This window comes from Pongo pygmaeus, chromosome 8, assembly GCF_028885625.2.
Source record: "Pongo pygmaeus isolate AG05252 chromosome 8, NHGRI_mPonPyg2-v2.0_pri, whole genome shotgun sequence".
Classification (NCBI taxonomy): Eukaryota; Metazoa; Chordata; class Mammalia; order Primates; family Hominidae; genus Pongo; species Pongo pygmaeus.
In genome coordinates, this window is record NC_072381.2 from 35,525,903 (window position 1) to 35,540,584 (window position 14,682).

At 38.4% G+C, this 14,682-nt stretch overlaps 1 protein-coding gene and 1 pseudogene across 37 annotated transcripts in view; both read right to left on the reverse strand.

Annotated features, from left to right (window-relative positions):
• The window catches only part of PARD3 (par-3 family cell polarity regulator), a 710,416-nt gene that overhangs the window by 376,604 nt on the left and 319,130 nt on the right, over positions 1 to 14,682 (reverse strand). The window lies entirely within an intron of this gene.
• LOC129006472 (elongin-B-like) lies at positions 1,108 to 2,706 on the reverse strand (annotated as a pseudogene).

The following is a 14,682-nucleotide window of genomic DNA, read 5'->3' on the forward strand; positions in this document are numbered from 1 at the left end:
TGTGACTGGAAGGTGACAAAGCAAGCAAGGTAGCTCTGGATGAGGCAACTCAGTGTCTTCTAAGTCAGAGACTGTCAAATGTTGATGTGCAGAGAAACCACCTAGGAATCTTGTTAAAGAGCTTCAGTAGGTCTGGAATGGGTAGGATCTGAAATTCTGCATTTCAGTGTCCTGGTGACATCAGTGCTGCTGGTCTGAGTGACCATTACCCTTTTGTGACTCTGAGCAACAGGGCTATGTCATGCTATATACACATAATTGCTATATATAAAATAAATATATTATATATGTACACATATATAATTCAGCTGTGATTTTTAAAAATGTGAACTTCATACTGGCAGTCACGGATCCTCATCATTTCTCAGCTTGATTTATTCTATCCCTCCAGGCTTGGCCGTCTCCAAGTCATCCTCTACAAAGCACTCATGATACCTTTTCTAAACCACAAATCAGACGTCATAACTCAGAATTTTCGGTCTGCTTGGGGCACAATACCATTAGAGTACCCTCTGTGAGCTGAACAATGTCTCTGAATCCTTACACTCAACTGGAACACTCTGCAACTACAGAAGGCCAAAGAGGCTTCCCAGTTCTCTCTTCTGGGCCTCTTCTCACCCACTCTCTTCTCTAAGGTCGGCCAGGCAGGCACTGCCATCTCTGAGAAGTTTAACAGGTTTCTACAGCCTAAGTGAAATCATGCTTGATTTCACTTGTTAGATCTGGTACTTTCTCATCTGTCTGCCTCATTAAATTCTGTGATTCTACCCCCAGTTTTTAATCCAGCAAAGGACACTGAGAAAATGTTTGTTAAAGTGTTACTGTATAAATAAATTAAGAAAATGAATGATTTCCATCTAGAGGTACAGGACTTCCATCTATCTCTCTCCTTTTCACATTGATTGTCTCAAGTATTCAAAGGGCAATCTCTGTAGCAAAGAAACAATTACAGATGTTGGAAGGCCCCAGAGAACAAAAAAAAAAGGGTTTTCTACCAGGAAAAGGACAAAGAATTGCCGCTTCAAATACTGGTGATAAACTCCCTGGCTAGAAATCCCATCCAGGTTTTACTTTTTTTTTTTTTTTTTAACTATTAATTTTGCACTATGGTCCTTCATGCAGTGCTGACTCCCTTATGAGAATATCTGAGTGGGAGTCAATCTAAATTAATTCTTCACATATAATTTTATAGGTATATCTACACCAAATTCCTCATATCACTTCCATTTTACCAATTTAGTTCAACAATCATGTAATTAAATTTTAAAATTATAACTTCATCTAACAAGTAATTTGTCTTTCAAAAATTGACATTGACTATTGATTGCACTGAAGATATTCTCTAAATGCTCAATGCCCTCTCCTTTGACATTTGTCTTCTATTATTTTATTAAGGATTCAAGTACAGCAGTAACTGTCAAGCACTATTTCCCCCATTTCTTTATTATAACCTTTACTCCACAATACTATATAAAAGCGTAATCTTTTTCTCTTACCTGGGGACTAGCAATTTGCCAATTTCATTTGCCAGTTTTCTGTCACCTCAGGATGTGCGTTTGAAGCTCCTGCACTTTACAAGATTTTATAATTATCCCAGTGTATGTTGACCATCAACAATTACTTCACAGCAGCAAGCCTCTCTACAACTATGAGGTGTTAAATTCCACTCTAATCTCCATACTTCATTTTTATCAAAGCTGGGCTTTTCATCTTGCACATGAATTTTTTATTTTTATTTATTATTTATTTTTTTATTTTTTTATTTTTTTTTTTTGAGACGGAGTCTCACTCTGTCACCCAGGCTGGAGTGCAGTGGTGCAATCCGGACTCACTGCAGCCTCAACCTCCCAGGCTGAAGGGATCCTCCCACCCCTGCCTCCTGAGCAGCTGGGACCACAGGCACTGGGATGCACATGAATCTTCATGGTACTAAAACCCTTTTTTTTTTTTTTTTTTTTTTGCCCCCAACATCTAAATCTCTTTTACTGGGGGAAGTGGGCCTCTCACGGACAGGCAGAGTGCCCTCTGTGCATGGCTTGCTCATGGGCACTGCTTCCTGTGTCCTGGGGCTTCCTAACCATGGGATGGGCAGGGCCTCAAGGGCGTCGTCCGCCTGGAAGCCCGGCAGCGCTGTGACCGGGGCTGTGGCCGTACACTTTGGCTGGTGAAGCTACACTCGCCCAGCGTCTTGCCAACATCCAAGAGCTGGTCATCCTTGTACAGCTGCTGAGGATGCCCTCGACGATGCACTTCAACTCAAACACCATGCTAGACACCCTGGCATCTGTGAAGATGGTGATGCAGCGGCGCTGGATCATGAGGAACACGCTATCTCTGCGGCCACCTCTCCCTTCAGCACACATGAGCGGCCACGCTCCGCTGGGTTCCCAGCAGCCAGCGCCCACAGCCCAGCATGCCATGCGCGGCCACGCTCCGCTGGGTTCCCAGCAGCCAGCGCCCACAGCCCAGCATGCCATGCGCGGCCACGCTCCGCTGGGTTCCCAGCAGCCAGCGCCCACAGCCTAGCATGCCATGGGCATGGCCCCCGCCTCTTGCCCACCCCACTAAAAGCTTTCTAAGGAGGTTTAAAAAGTCTTTCTTTCAAAGACAAATATCTACAGCTGGGCGCAGTGGTTCAAGCCTGTAATCTCAGAACTTTGGGAGGCTGAAGTGGGCAGATCATGTGATGTCAGGAGTTCTAGACCAGCCTGGCCAAGATGGTGAAACCCTGTCTCTACTAAAAATACAAAAATTAGTTGGGCGTGGTGGTGTGTGCCTGTAGTCTCAGCTACTAGGGAGGCTGAGGCAAGAGGCAGAAGAATCGTTTGAACTGGAAGGCCAATAATCCCTCCAGGATGTTCCATTCTGGTGAGGACAGGACAAAGAATACACATGTGAACATAGACTATGCCATGAGGACATCAGTGCTAGGAAAGAAAATGAAGTAAAGGATCGGATGCTGCCGGAAGTTGAAAAGCTTTATTTTCTACAGGGGGCGTATGACGGAAGCACTTTAAAAACATTCAAATGGCTCATTATCCACTTCTCTGTCTTAACTGTTCCAGTTTCAAATTAATTCCTTACCACACAACCCTGTACACACTGGCGATTAATAAAGCCATTTGGCACCAACTGGTTGCTCCAAGGCGGCAATAAGACTTCATGGCTCTGAAACATATGGCTGCATGTCTGTTTATATTACCTTCAAAGTGCAGACATCTTTCATAGCTAATCTAAACCATTCATTCTCCTCCTTAAGGAAAGATCAATGTAAAAGTAAACATGCCTTGATCATTTATAATAAGCCAATTAAGTCTGTAATCACTAACATTTGTTGAGCATTTACTATGGGTTATGTATATGCTAAGAACCTTAATGTCATGACTGATCAAATCCTCAGAATAAGGCTATAAAATAGGTTCTATTATTATTCCCATTTTATAGGTATTCCTATTTTACAGGTATGAAGACTTGGTGTTACAGAGATAAGATATCCTGGCAAAAGTTAATCTAACAATAATTAGTGGAGATAAAAATCCAAGCCTCAGTATCAAGCCACAGAAAACATGCTCCTATCCAGTATGCATGAAATCCAGGAACACCAAGAACTGAAAGAAAGAGACTCTGGCTTATTTGCACCTTTCTCACCTACATCTACCATCACTGCCATCACACGGTAGGAGTGCAGTAAATGCACATTAGCTGAACTCAACCACACTGCAAGTCAGAGCTGGAAGAAAAGACACTATTCATTAGACAATGACTCATCTCGTGCTTGGATCTTGTAATCGTTCTTCACAGGGAAAAAGAAAGACCATGAAAAAAATTTTAAGAATGAAATAAGTTCCCTTTAGCTAAGACAAGCAAAGAGAAAATTCATCACAATTTATTTTATTATTAGGGGATTTGTGAGAAGAAATGGGGAGTGGTACATTGAAGGAAGGGCACCATACAGAGAGAGAGAGACAGAGAGAGAGGGTATGCGTACACAAAACAAAATGCTCGTGCTTCATATCTATGTCAGGAACATTTACTGGGATTAACAGAAATGCGTTGGGTGCCCTTAATCTACACATTCACAAAGTATGTCACTAACGTCTTTGCCTCCCGAAAGTGTTGGGATTACAGGCATGAGCCACCACGCCCAGCCTGTCAATACAGTCTTGTATATTTTCACCAAGAGTCTTCCCAGTCAAACGTTTAGTCAATTTAAGATAATATCCTTAGCACTCAGTACACACTAACTCTTTCTTACATACACCGCTCCTATATTAACCTCAACAAAAAGTGGAAAATCCAGGGCAGTACTTAAGACCTCCCCATCCAAATGTCACACTTGTTTGTATACTCTTTGAGTTATATATGTGGTTCTAACACTTCACCAGTCATTAAAATGATGTGGGAATACTCTGTAAAATGCTGGTTCCAGGATGCCCATCAGAAATACTGAAATTTGGTCTAGGAAGAAGCCCAGGAATTACTTTCACAAGCTCTTCAGGTCATTGTAACATGCAGCCAAGACTGCTCTAGAAGAGCAATAAGAAGAGCATTGCATATCAGCCCTAAGGGACCTCATGAAAAATACAGATTCTGAATGAATAGGTCTGGATGGGGCCTGAGACTGCATTTCCATCAAGTCCCCAGATGATGGAGTCACTAGCCACATTGGCTATTTAGATGCAGCTCCTCAGTTACCCTTGCCTCATTTCAAGGGCTCTACAGCTTCATGGAATTAGTGGTCACAGGATCATGCAAAAACACATCTCTCTGAACTTTTTTTAGTATTAAGCAATGTTATTAATTTTTTAGTATTAAGCAAGGACACCGAATTTAGCTAGAGAAAAGTATAATTAAATAACCATTAATTATATACTCTCAGTTCTATTAACTTTTAATCACTCAGAAAAGATCTGAGGGATTTCCACTACTTCTTTCTAACTTGAAAAAGTTATATAGAAATAATTGTTTTTCTACTTATCAAACATAGGGCAAAATAATCTGCATTTTCTAACACCTCTTTGAATTTTTTCATGAAATATGTTTATGTTTGTCCCTCTTGGGAATGATAACACATGCACATGACTCCCCAAGGAAGTAAACAAATTTACAGAAGCATTTTTTTATTAAAGTGCTATCTTTAGAACTAGCTCACTGTGACAATTCAAATCCTACTGCAAATTTGTATACAAAACAGGAAATTTCAATAATAATCAAGGAAAACAATAATTCTCTATTTAGCATTTTAAGAAAACCAAACAAATGCTTGGCTGCTTTTTAATTGAGGAGATAAAGCACTTTAATATTGATAAAGCATTTCTGTTATTTAAGTAGCACTTTTACAACTCTAAAGCCAAGAACTTTATCCATAACTCTGCCAGTCTGTCAGACAACCAGGCAAACAGAATTCAACCCAGTTGTGGTTTCCTAGGCAACAAGCACAGATAGAACCACTGGGAAAAAAAAAAAAAAAATGAAAACAAGAAAAAGCATCGCAGCATTTCCAGTAGGCTTAAGAAATGCATTTTAATTGTCAAAATGTCACAGACAACAATATTGAAAATCATTTCCTTGGAAATGATTCAAAGCAGAATGCCATTTTCATTACAGCAAACGAGGTGTGGAAAAATAGAAAAATTAGATTCCCTTCCTTTGCTCTGAATTAAGTAGGGATGGTGATCAATCTTATTTGATTTTACAAAATGTATCTACATTAGTACAGATTTCTAATATGCCTCCTTAGTTTTCTCTGCAAATATTACCATACATTGATTCAACATAAAAAGAAGAGTCATCCAGGGTGACAGGCTAGCATAGGATGAAGCATGTGGCTGAAGATCATCTGCTGCAAAGACAGGCTCGTACCTGCTCAGGTCTTAATTCACATGGTAAACCACACATTTCAAAACACAGATTCAAACAGAACAAGGCTGTCCACATTCACGCGCGGCTCTAGTTTCCTCATCTATAACAAAAAGGGCTTACCTTCTATCTTAAAAACTTCTGGCCCTAACAGCTTTTGATTTTTAGAAATAAAATATAGAAGGGCTGTTCTGTCTAGAAAGACTGCTTACAAAATAAATACTATATTCTAAAGCATTTTAAAACTTTTTCTTTATAGGACCTAAATATTGACAGTTAACCTTTAGAAAATAATATTTGAAATGTCCTACCACATGGCTATTAAAATGTCTAAATTTTACGCCAGCTTTTGTAACCCTGATGGCATTTACTCTTATATCCTTGTCAGAAACATTTACTTGGATTAACAGAATGTGTTGGGTGCCCTTAATCTATACTTTCACACAATATGTCACTATAATCTTGTGAAATCATCTGTGTTTTCTTCCAAAGAATCTTTTCAGTCAAACGCTTAGTCAATTTAGAAACTTAGGTCGAATTGATTAAGTAATTCAGTCAAAACTACCAATTTAGTAGCTGCAGGCAAATATCGCTAAAGCGTTTTTCTGATAATTCGCCTCTCAATGATAGGTAAATTAGGGAATGAATAGCAAAATGGGAATTCCAAGAAAGAAAGTGTTTACCATTTTTTCTGTCTACCTTGTATATCCACAAAGCAAGATTAATGTATTATAATTCATTTTTCCGAGCCAACCACCTGCCATTGAACTTCATTAGATCAATGTTAATGCCTTAGTCAATCAGTTGCACTACTGGAGTGGTCTTGAGTATCTGGCTGCATCTGTGCATATTTCCCTTTGTGATACATACTTCTCCTCATATAAAAGCTAGTACAATGCAAGACATGCAAGTTATAAAAGAATAAGTTGATGATGCAAAGCAAAGTAAATGCCCAGAAATGGAAGCACATGCATACATTATCTTATTCCAATGTCTTCAATCAATTCAAAAAAATGTGACCTGTCTGCGTGTGGCACAGGGGATCTCTACTCCTGGCTCATACCATTGCATGAGAGAGAATTATTAAATTTTCAGGAATTTCTGAGAGTTGATGGTTAAATAAAATTATTAAAAATTATAATACAGGCCAGGCACGGCGGCTCATGCCTGTAATCTCAGCATTTTGGGAGGCCAAGGCAGGCGGATCACCTGAGGTCAGGAGTTCCAGACCAGCCTGGCTCACATGGTAAAACCCCATCTCTACTAAAAATACAAAAGTTAGCTGGGTGTGGTGACAGGCACCTGTAATTCCAGCTACTCGGGAGGCTGAGGCAGTAGAATCACTTGAACCTGGGAGGCGGAGACTGCAGTGATCCAAGATAGTGCCATTGCACTCTAACCTGGGCAACAAAAGCGAAACTCTGTCTCAAAAAAAGAAAAAAAAGAAAAGAAAAGAAAAGAAAATTATAGTACATAAACTTCCAACTAAATTATATTAAAACAAAGATAATACTCAAAACTCTTCATGTTCTAATTATTTTACTATATTTTATTAGTATCTACACACATGATGCATCTTCTCCATCTGTTATCATGGAAATATCATATTATGGTTTGCTACCATGCATCTCATCCCAACTCAACATTCAGTGACATCAATTTGGTAGCCTGAATCTGGCCATAATACTCATATTTACACCATGGAAATGGGAAAATGTGACAAAGCCAGGTTTCTGTGGTTTTCAGAGAGCTGGCTATTAAACATTTCCCAACACAGCAGTGGATCTAGAGAACCCACAGAAATTCCCTACTCTCCCCTAGTCACCAAAAATACATGGCGCTACAAGATTATGTAGCAACTCTATGGAATCCAGAAACACCTACTGAAGAAACTGTTACCTGAAGAGATGGCTATGGCATAAGAAAGGTTAGACAGGAGAGCACCAAAGAGAAGTTTTACCAGACAAAGAGAAAAGAGAGTGCCTAGAGTTAAGCAGGAAGAAGACTCATCCAAGAAATTCAGAGGCCCAGCGTGCTAGTCATGAGGTAGAAGAGACAAGACTGCAAAGACACAAAACAATTCTTATACACTTGAACAAAACATACCAGTATTCTTAACTGTACTGGGAAGCTACTGAAGGTTTTTAAGGATGGAGGTAGAAGGAAGAGAGATGTGAATTATTAAATGATCACACTTGACTAAACTGGAGAATGGATCAAAAGACTGCCCAAGAAAAGATGCAGAAAAAGTGACCAGAAAGCAGGTCCAGTGCCTCCAAACTTTCCTGATAACATAGCCCTGTTAGGAAAACCTTTCCGGGCATGCAGCTGTATAGGACTTTTATTTAATGATCACTTAAATGCTCAATTCCACTAATAAAAAATTATTAAACATATACAAGGAATAGGAAATTTTACAATGTGAGATAATAAAATACAGATATGTTAAGTCCTGATTTTTTTTAATAATTGTTGTTCTCCTAATCCCCATGTTGATCAAAGGTCCCCATTCGTTTTCCACACCTCAATGGTTCCGCATCACACTTCACAGATCACTGATGAAGCCAGCTTTGGGAGATGAAATGTAGGATGCACTGGTAACAGGACTGATAAGGTCTGCAGAGCTGGAGCCGATTCCACTGTCAGGGAAGACCAAGCTCATGCTCAGACATTCCGCACTAGGAAAAACCTCTTCAAAACTTAGCACCATGCCTGTGACCAACTTCCAGCCCCCCACCCCAATTTGCCTACTGAAGACAACACAATGGTTGAGCCCAATTTCCTGGCACTCAATTTCGCCGGGGGCAAATAGAAAATGTTAAACTCATTGAGATGCCATTGCTTCCTAACTATTTGTACTCATAAACAAAAAAAGCAAAAACAAAAAACAAACAAAAACCCACAACTCAACACAAGCACAGTGGTCACTGTGTTCTGGCATCCTACTGCAGACAAGCAGATCTGCCCATCATTGCTTCTCACACCTGCCAAGTAAGACCTCATCCAACACACAGTCACAGTGCCCACAGAAACGTCAGTCTACAGTTCTGTAAGAAGTTCATCAGAGTCCAAATAAAGGAAAAGCTGAATTGGCAAGGAGAACCCACATTTATTGGTACTCTTGGAAAGATTCATCACTCAGATAATCAAGGGTAGACTCACTACATTTTCAGACATAGCTCTGAAAACTGAATTTAGAGCCAGGGTGCTCCTGATGTTAACTTACTTTTAAGCATTTGCAAAATAAAAGCAATGATTCCAAATAGTGGTCTCTGAATACCCTTTCCCATTAATAGGGGCAAGGCTACTTTTGAGAAATGACTGATTCCAGGTATGGGGCAGAAAATACATTAGAAGAGCATGAAACACACTGTCACAGCAGGTGGTGAGGATGCTGCTACCAACAGCTCTCAGGTCAGCTTAGAGGGGTCTGGCTATTCAAATGTGGGGCAACTGAAACATCAGTAAGAAGAATAATGCAACTGGCTGCAATAATAACTATGTTGATGTTTGTGAGTTCTTAATGATATCGTTTAAAAAGAAAAAAAAAAACAGTAAACATGAACCGTGAGGATGTGGCTCTATAAAACCAACTTATTTTTTCTGAAACCAATAAAGGAAGAGGCCAGCCATGGTGGCTCATGCCTGTAATACCAGCATTTTGGGAAGCTAAGGTGGGTGGATCACTTGAGCTCAGGAGTTTGAGACCAGCCTGGGCAACATGGCAAAACCTGTCTCCACAAAAATACAAAAATTAGCTGGGCACGGTGGTATGCACCTGTAGTCCCAGCTACTTGGGAGATTAAGGTGGGAGGATGCTTGAGCCCAGGAGGTCTTGGCAGCGAGCGAAGATTGCATCACTGCACTGGGTGTCTAGCCTAGGTGACAGAGTAAAACCACGTCTCAAAAGAGAAGAAGAAAAAAAAAAAGAAACAAAAAACTGATAAAGAGATGAAATTAAGCATTTGGCCTACACTTTCCATATGAACTGTATACCTCAGAGTAACTGGCAAGAATAGCTGAGAAGGAAAAGTTTCTGTTTATAGAAATATTCCCCTAATAAATAAAGGAATTACAGTAATAACAAGTAGACAGATAAAAGATCCAGGTAATCATTACCAGGGGCTGCTCACGAAATGATGAACAATCACACTCCCGCCATCTGCTGATGGAACCATACAACAATGTCTGGAGATAATATTATTACAAATTCAAATCAGAGTTATATTAAGACTCTACATCCACCTATCAGTTTATAAGAAACACCGAGGTTATAGAACATGGTAGCTACCACAGGGATGGATTCAGCGAAGTCAAGACAGGAAGAAGCTGCAGGAGAAAGCAAGCCCGATTTCAATGCAGAAACTGAAACACATGCACAGGGGTCAGGCAGGAGGAACAACCTACAGATTAAAAGAATCCGAAGAGATATATCAATCAAATGTAAGGTGTGGATTTTGTGTGGATTCTAAACCAGCCAAATATAAAGCAACATTTACAAAACATTCAGATATTTTAATAACACTATTACATATAGCATTAAGTATTTTGTTATTAAACAGTACTATTTTTAACATTTCATGTTTTGAAAATGTATACTAAAACATTTTCAGAAGAAGTGACATGAGGTCTGAAATATGTTTCAAAATAATCCTGTTGGATGAGTTCGTAGGAGTATAGATGCAGCAAGATTAGCCATAAATTAATAATTGTTAGAGCTGATAGTTGAGCTGTGTGTTTAAAATTTTCTGTAATAAAAAACGAAATAATGTGATCCAGCAATGCAGAAGATTATAAAGACTAGTGAAAAATATCTAATGTAGTAACACTAAATACCATTGGTCTTCCTATCTGTTAGTTCCACATTCATGGATTCAAACTGAATCCACGGATTGAATGTCAACATATTGGAAATACTTGAAAAAGAAAATAAAAATAACAAATAATGCAAAAATTAAAAATAACGCTAATAAAAACAATATAGTATAACAACTATTTATATAGCGTTTACATTGTATTAGGCCTTATAAGTAATCTAGAGATGATTTAAAGCATACAAGAGGATGTGTGCAGGTTATATGTAAACTATTACACGATTTTAAATAAGAAACTGAGCATCTTCATATTTTGGTATCTGCAGGAGTTCCTGGAACCAACCCCCAAGCAATACTGAGGGATGACAGTGAGAGCTTTTCCCCACAATTAAGGTTATATTTTTTTAAAGAAAAGCTACCTAAAGTCACACGTTCACCATAATAATTTCTACAATATTTTCTGCACTACAGTGTAATAAATCTCTTTAGAACAGGTTGTGCTGACTTTATACAACATTCATTGAGAAGAGGTATGGTTTTACTGAAAAGAATTTCTAAATCAAGCCTCCTAAAATGCTGTTCCTCACAAGCTAAATGAGCTAGGAAGCAACATGAAATTTAACAAGATGATCAGTGGGTCAAGATGTGGCCTCAACTCAATTTACTTAGATGTGCTTTGACTATGAAAAGAAATAACAAATACTATTGTAGTGTGATTTCTTCCATCTTTAAAAAAGATGAAACACATTTAACTATAATAAAGTTACAAATGTAAAACAGTTGCATTTTACCCACACATACTTAGATCTTGGAAAATAATTCAAGGGGCAATGAAGCAATATACAAAAACCGTGACGAAGAAATGTAAAGAAGTGCTTTCCCCCGCCCCCCCACCTCCTCAAAGAAATTCTTATATTATTTGGTTTCCTTAAGATATATTACTATAAGATGTTCAAAAAGATTATATTTACCAATAAGATTGTAGGTAAGCAGGCAGAAAAAAAAAAACAAAAATTTCAAATATGAGTAGCATAGAATCGAGAAGCTTGAAACCCACAGGAACTGACAGCAAATTATAAGAAGCAGTCAGATGTAGAAAGAGACACTTCAGTATTTCTCAGCTTCATTTGATTAATAATTCTTTTAAAAGTCTAAGGGAGATGCACAAGTGTGGTATGTAGGTATTCATTTCAAAGACAGTGTTTAGGAAAATAAATCTAGAAAATAATCCATGGAATATAACATCTCATTTATTTAAGACGTATTAGTCACTGTCCCATGAGTTTTATACACATCATTCTCATTTCATACATGCCATTTATGTCATGCTTTATTCCTGCTATGAATACTTGAAGTAAAAAGGCCACTATCCCCTGGGCACAGTGTTGCTCACACCTGTAATCTCAGCACTTTGGGAGGCCAAGGCAGGAGGACTGCGTGAGGCCATGAGTTCGACACCAGCCTGGCCAACATGGCAAAACCCTGTCTCTACTAAAAATACAAAAATTAGACAGGGGTGGGGGTGCACGCCTGTAATCCCAGCTACCTGAGAAGCTGAGACACAATAATCTCTTGAACCCAGGAGGCGGAGGTTGCAGTAAGCTAAGATTGCACCACTGCACTCCAGCCTGAGCAAAACAGCAAGACTCTGCCTCAAAAAGAAATAAAAAATAAACAAAAATTAAAAAGCCTACATTAATACTCACTTTCCAGCCAATAAATAAGGATAATCACTTATGTGTGAACAAAGACAAATAAAGGTAATGAATCACTGCAACACATACACACACTGCTACCTTTTTTAGACACTTAGAATAGCACCAAAGTAATAGCCCTGACTCTTGCATAAGAAAGTATAACACATATATCATCATTTTCATTACCAATAGATGGTGAAACATCATTTACTGTAGATGAGTCCAGAGGAAGACATACAGCAGCCAAGTTCCTGAGAATAAAAGTACGCCCCCAATGGTTATTCAATTTGTTTAGCTCAAGATTTTTTTCTCTAAGTACCTGTTCTTTTGTTTTTTAAGTTGATAAGGAATAATATAACTACAAAATTATAGCTAAATCATCCTCTTAAGCAATAAAGCTTTGTTCTTAGATTTTAACAAAATGCAGCAGTCTAGAATACTTTGACAATAAAAAGAGCATATGAAGATGGATGATAAATTAAAAACCAAATAGTTATTGTTTCAGATGTGCTTTCAGTAGCTATGTTTTCTAATCAAGGGTATCTCCATTTTCTACGATGATAGTCTATTGCTCTGGACACTCAGCAAGCATATACCAGGTGAGGATACAGACACAAAAAGTTATTTGTGAGGTTTCCATATAAAATTACAACCTTGGAGAATGTATACAAATTGAAACAGATTTTTTAAATTGCATCCAGTGGAAAATAGTGTGAAATATTTTCTCAGTGTTAAAAAAAAAAAAAATCCCATTAAAGGAATATGCTAAGATATGAAGTACACATTTAAACATGGATCTGTTGAAATTTTATATTTATAACATATGAATAGTCTTTTATCATGCTGCATTATCTAGAACCTGAAATGAATTAAGCATACTCTCTATTTCTCTTAGCCAACTCTGCCCAAGACCATGCGGCCCTTCCTTTTGATGTCCACTGCTAGTTTGACAGGGCTGAGAAGAAAGGAGAGTCCAGCCATCTCTCAGTGTCTGTGGGAGATTGGTCTCAGATGCCTGAGAATGCTCAAGTCCCGGATATGACATAGCATAGTATTTGCATATAACCCACACACACCATCCAGGACACATTAAGTCATCTCTACATTATTTATAATACCTAATACAATGTAACTGCTATGTAAATAGTTGTTATACTGTATGATTTAGGGAACATCGACAAGAAAAAAAGTCTGTACATGTTCAGTACAGATGCAATTTTTTTCAAACATTTTCAATCCATGTTGGTTGAAGCCATGGATATAGAACACACAGGCACAGAGGGCTGACTACATACTTGTTGAATGCAAAGCATCAAACCCGTGCTACACACACACAGGGATGATGAAGATGTGATTCTGACTTTATAAAACCTTATGTGCTACAGAGGTCTGGAAGTAGCTACAAAATAAAGCAGAATGTAGGACACACACAAAACTAGAAAAGGGTGCTATGCTTAAGAAAATTTTAATTATCTAAAAGATTAGTAAATGCCCAAGAATGCACTTTTTCACAATCGTAAGAAGAAAGTAAGTTGTAAAACAAAAATGGCCTTTAGGTCAATGTGCTCATGAAGACTCATTAGAACCAATCTTCCACCATTTTTAAAGTCTCTGTCCAAAACAGAATTATTAAAAATGTCTAAAATAGGCCAGGCACGGTGGCTCACACCTGTAATCCCAGCACTTTGGGAGGTCAAGGTGGGCGGATCACCTGGGGTCAGGAGTTTGAGACCAGCCTGGCCAACATGGCAAAACCTCATCTCTACAAAAATACAAAAATTAGCTGGGTGTGGTGGCTCATGCCTGTAATCCTAGCTTACTCAGGAGGCTGAGGTGGGAGAACAGCTTGAACCCAGGGCATGGAGGCTGCAGTGAGCCAAGATCACACCACTGCACTCCAGTCTGTTATGTTCCAATAACAAAAGTTACATAAAATAACATAAATTATAATAACATAAAATGAATACAGTAACATAACTTGTGTTACAATAATTTAATGCCTAAAATTAAAGTAAGTCATACAGAAGGGAAGAGGAGAGCTTGAACAAGAGAGAGTACCAGTGAAGAACAAAACTTCCTAACATGCACAATATTCACAACCTATACATAATTTTTCTCACCAAAATTTCACATCTACAGCACTAAAAAATTACTATATTACTTTTAATTGTGCAAAAGAGCCAAAAATAACCAATTTGTTACCACAGATTTTTGTTTTTTATCAAGCAACCACGATTATATAATTGCTAGAGTTTTATTTGTATAAATATTGCCCCATATGGCTCACCTAAATAAAAAATGGTCTCAAAGAA